Consider the following 5,651-nt stretch of genomic DNA (forward strand, 5'->3'; position numbering starts at 1 on the left):
GACGAACGGACCGAATCAGACGATCCGGGCCCGTATTGGGCACAAGGCCCAACCCACTCCACTCACACTTAATGATTTAGCACACTCTCTCTCCCTCCATTAGCATTTCACGCTGGAAACATGAAGAGAAGGGGGAGAACTTCCAAAACACAAACCCTCACATTTCAAATTTCAATCCTTGATAACTTTTGATCCGGAACTCCGATCGCCGCACTATTTGCGACCACGCGACCACAGCGTCGAGCTCCACAAAGCCCGTAACATTTTTCAAGAGGTAAGCCACGTTTTTTTTCCAGTTTTTTCAGCCCTTGATTTTAAAAATCTTGAGTGAAAATGTTGAGATTTTGAACACTTTGATGTTATATGATCATATTAGCTTGAGGGGAAGGCTTAATCTCACCCCTTTAATCCTTGGGTATGGTAAGATTTTTAATTCTAAGTGAAATACTTGAATTATTGTGATTAGTTATTGAGTTTGTATGTGTAGGTGTATGTTATGTGTATTAGGCAATATATGTATGTAAGTGGATTGAAGTTTGATGGAGATTTTGGGTGCTTGAAGTAGATTGCAAGTTAGAAATCTATTTTAGGAGGTGTTGAAGTCTTGAAAGTTGAGATGATGATTGGTAACTATAAGGGTGGACTTGAAGTTGAAATTGTGCTTGATAAGGATATTTGATGTTGTATATTGAATATTGGGAAATTGGAAGTATTAGGTTGTAATTTAATAAAAATGGAGAATTGGTAAGATGATAAATGTGTATTATATATTGTTAAATTTGAAATATGAGTTGAGAGTGGCTTGATGCTGAATGGCTAAGTTTTGGTTTGTTTTAAAAAAGGTTGGAATTGGTTTGTGTTGAAAAATGGAGGTTTTGTAAAGTTTTAGGAAAACCATATTTTTGGCCAACTTTGACGGAGCATAACTTGGTTTTCGGACCTCCGATTTATTTCAAACTTGTTTAGAAAGAAAACTTGTTCCGAGATGTTTAAGCTGTTCTTCGAACGGAGAAAAATATTTTAAAATGAGAAAATTATGCTCAATCAAAGTTTGGTGTACAAGCTGAAAATTTTGGACTTAGCAGCTTTTTGGAGCTGCTGCATTGTATGCGTACGCATACATTTCCAACATGGACATGCGCTTCTGTTTGATGCATTTGCATACGCAAAAGAGAACTACGTACGCGAGACCTGGGATTTTTGCGTACGCGAATTCTCTCATACGCGACCAGTCGCTTCTGTCTGGTGCGCATGCATATGCGGGAAAGGCAATGCGTATGCGACATGGTCCAAACGCGTGCTCATGCGTACGCGTGACCAATGCCTACGCGTGACCCTGTTTTTAGCAAAGAATGAGTTTTGTGTGTTAAAACCAAATTTCAAACCTCTAAACCTCTATTTTCACTCTTTTAACCCTAGATCTTAGTAGTAAATGAGATGAAACTATGGATGATGAGGTATCTTAGGGGTGAAGTAAGGTTGGAAGGTGTATATTGATTTATATATGTGATGCCATAGGTATGATGAATGATTTTGAAATGATTACGTATGATTGTGAATGAATGTGATGATTGAGACTTTGTTCATGATGAGAATGTATGAGTTTCTCTCTGTTATAAGTTGTGTCAGGCATTATATCCCATGAGTAAGACGGGCACTATATCCCAAGAGCGTGGCATGGCAGGCGCTATATCCCAAGAGTGTGGGAGCACCTTACCTTGAGAAGTATGTCGGGCACTATATCCCATGAGTGTGACTGGCACTATATCCCAAAAGCGAGCGTGGCATGACAGGCACTATATCCTAAGAGTGTAGGAGCACTTTGTCCCAGAAAATACGATGGGCACTATATCCCATGAGTGTGACGAATACTATATCCCAAGAGTGTGACGGGCAATATATCTCGAGAGTGTGACGGGCACTATATCCCAAGAGTGTGGAGGCATAGAGAGACGATATTCGGGTTAGCTTTCGGGTGTGTCGGGTTCTAACAAGTAACCAACACGTGAGCTCACGACCAGTAGAAAAGATATGCATCATACGCATCTGTTTGTTTTGTTTGAGTTTGCATTATTTGGGATTGCCTTTGTGAAATTACTATACTTACTTGCTATATGATTTTCTTGTTGTACTTGCCTTCTACCTATGTTTGTTTTGCCTGTTTTGTTTGTCTGTGTGGTTCTATCGGAGTTTCGGAGGATGGAGTTTCGGAGGATTGGAGAAAAGCCGATGATTTTAAGGGTTAAGTTAGAATTGAGATAAGTTAGAACTCTTTAGATACCTTGCCTTATTTTATGATCTTAAATATCGGTTTTAAGTTTAAATTTATTGTCGGAAATTTTTGGATTGCCTTTGACTTTTCCAAGACATTATATGTTAGATATGTGGGCACTGTTACCATGTTGAGAACCTCTAGTTCTCACCTATGTGGATTTTGTGATTTTCAGATGCAGGTCAGGCGGCACCTCGCTGAGGCATGTTAGAAGCTTTTGATTAGCAAAGATCCTTATCTTTTGGGGTTCTAATTGGTTATATGTATTTATTTAGATACTTATTATCTCCACTTCTATAAATGATGTATTAACTTTCTCTTAGAGGTTATTTTGGAGAAATAGGTTCTGTAACTTTGTATTTTAGATTTTCTATATGTATGTATGTATATATATATTTATGTGCTCGGGCCGGTTTATCTTCGCGAGCTGAGTTTTGAGTTTTGTTATCTGTATTTTGGAACTCTTAGATTACAATCTTGTTAGCTTGATCTATCTTGTTTCGTTTACTTTATCGCTTTGTAAATTTTGCGCTTTTTGTTTTACCGAATCTTGTTTTACCCCTTTTTCTTCAAAGGCTCCTAGAATAAAATATCCTTGCTATATTATATAAATATATTTTTTTTAGAGGTCGTAGTACTTCGCCACCTCTATTTTACATCCTAGGTGTAAAACTCTGTGTGGTAGGGTGTTACACACCCTGCTATATGCCCTTTTCTGGCTTGAAGAAGCCAAATAATTGATCTTCCATAACAATAGAATAAGAAATAGTTGACACAAGTTCACAAATCCAATCAATCAATTTTACCCTAAAATCTAGTTTGTCCATAATTAACCATAAAAATCTCCATTCGATTCTATCGTAGGCTTTGTTCATATCCAACTTGACAACCATTTCGGTCTTCAGACCACTCTTCTTGTTTTTAAGATAATGCATGCATTCATGTGCTATTAGAATGTTATCAGAGATAAGCCTTTCTTTTATAAAAGCACTCTGAATAGGACTTATCACTAAATGCATTAATTTTTGTAGTCTATGAACTAGAATTTTAGAAATAATTTTATACATAACTGTAGACAGACTTATTAGGCGTACCTGAGTGCTAGCATCAGTAATCTTTGTGATCAAGCAAATCTGAGTATGGTTGAAACTCTTAAGAATTTTTTTCTCTAAAAAAACTCCGAACAACCCTGAAAATATCCCCTCTTACAATGTCCCAATACTTCTGAAAAAATTTGGCAGTCATATCATCATCTCTTTGAGTACTCTAGGGATGGACATTGAAGATGGCCCACTTTACTTCCTCCATAGATACTGGTCTTTGCAGCCATCGGTTCGTGAGAGCTATAATTTTTGGCTCAAACCCTCAAAAATAGGAATTTTTTTTATTTTTAAACTTCACCTTCAGCAAACGTCAATTTTTTTTTTCATGTTTTTACAAATAAAATAATGTGTCTTTCTCATAAGATTGATATTGATTAAAAAAAAAAAAAATCAAATCGCACCATCCCTATAATAAAATATTGGCTATGATAGAAAATTGTCAATAAAATTTTTATTTATCAGATATCTATGTATAGGTAAGAATCCATTCGAAAATTGAATTCTTTATCACCACGAACAAAGGAATGGTACAATATAAATAATACAAAATAACATTAAAAAAGACCTATTAATAAATTTTTTTAGCCTATGGCCTAGAAATTGTTTTTTTTTTATAAAAAAATATTTTGTAAATTATTTATATGGGCGCCTATCAAAAAATGGAATATGAATCATTCACTATTGCATCAATTTCTGGGCGATAATCATTCTCGAGGAGAGATGGCCGAGTGGTTCAAGGCGTAACATTAGAACTGCTATGTAGGCTATTTGTTTACCAAGGGTTCGAATCCCTCTCTCTTCGTTAATTCATCAATCTACAATATCTCAAATGCCAATGGATACCACTATTCCAACTTTAGTTGCTATGAATTTTCAATTTCAATTTATTTGATAATATGAAATGAAAAATGCTAAAAAAAGTGGACAGAAAATACAAATCGTCCTATATCCATTTAGATAATTCTCGTATCGAAATTCTTATTTGTTTTAGTTAGTATTAAGCATGATGAGAATAATATTCTATAACCAGCAATTCATTGATTTTCAAACCAACCCACATTTTCAGTAGGGCCAATCAATCTCCAAATCTTATTCTTCCTGGTTCTTTCTTTAAAATGTCTATGAAAGAAAGTTGTGTTTTTATCCCTTCTTTGAGCCACTTGATCATGGATTTTTTCTTTTCAATATCTTTCTTCATTAAGCACTGCTTCCTCCAACTTCTGTTCTATGAAAGAAAGTTGTGTTTTTATTTATTCTATATTAACTTTAAAACATAGATATCAATAAGAAAATACCTCTAATTTGAATTGAAATAAAATATAAAAAAAAAAAATCAAAACGAATAAGAATAGAGATCCAACTTTTGTGTTTTAGTTCAAATTTCAGAAAATTTACATTTTTATAAACTTATGAATTTAAAATGGAACATTAAACGATTTCTAAAAATTCATTAAAAATTATCCCTTAACTCATTAACATCTAAAAAATCATTATCAGGACTTTTAATGTTAAAAAAGTTAATATAAAGTATAGCCATCCAAGATGGCATAGGAGTTAAAACTTGAAATTTTTTCCAGAGTCAGAAGTAACAGATAGTTATACATTATAAAATGACCAACTATATTTATACAATATGTAATTTGAGAAATAATTAAAATACAGGATAAATATAGTGGGTCAAATTACATATTGTATAAATAAAGTTGGTCATTTTATAATGTATAACTATCTGTTACTTCTAATTCTAAAAAAAATTTAAGTTTTAACTCCTATGTCACCTTTGGTCAAATTACATATTGTATAAATACAATTGGTCATTTTATAATATATAACTATCTGTTATTTATGACTTTGAAAAAAAAGAAATTCAAGTTTTAACTTCTATGCCACCTTAAAGGGCTATACTTTATATTAACTTTTTCAACATAAAAGTCTCAGTAATGATTTTTTAGATGCTAATGACTCAAAGGATAATTTTTAACAAATTTATAAAAATCGTTTAATGTCCCGTTTTAAATTCATAAGTTTATAAAAATGTAGATTTTCTAAAATTTGAACTAAAATATAAAAGTTGGATTTCTATTCTTATTTGTTTTGATTTTTTTGATATTTTATTTGAATTCAAATGGAGTATTTTTTATTGATATTTATATTTTAAAGTTAATATAGAATAAATAAAAAATTAACTTAAATATTAATAATCTGTTACAAGTAGTAAATTGAATCAAACTGATTCAATTTACATTATTCCATACTAATTCGAATCACATTGATTC

The sequence above is a fragment of the Arachis ipaensis genome, chromosome B7 (assembly GCF_059453495.1).
Source record: "Arachis ipaensis isolate K30076 ecotype BB chromosome B7, ASM5945349v1, whole genome shotgun sequence".
Taxonomy (NCBI): Eukaryota; Viridiplantae; Streptophyta; class Magnoliopsida; order Fabales; family Fabaceae; genus Arachis; species Arachis ipaensis.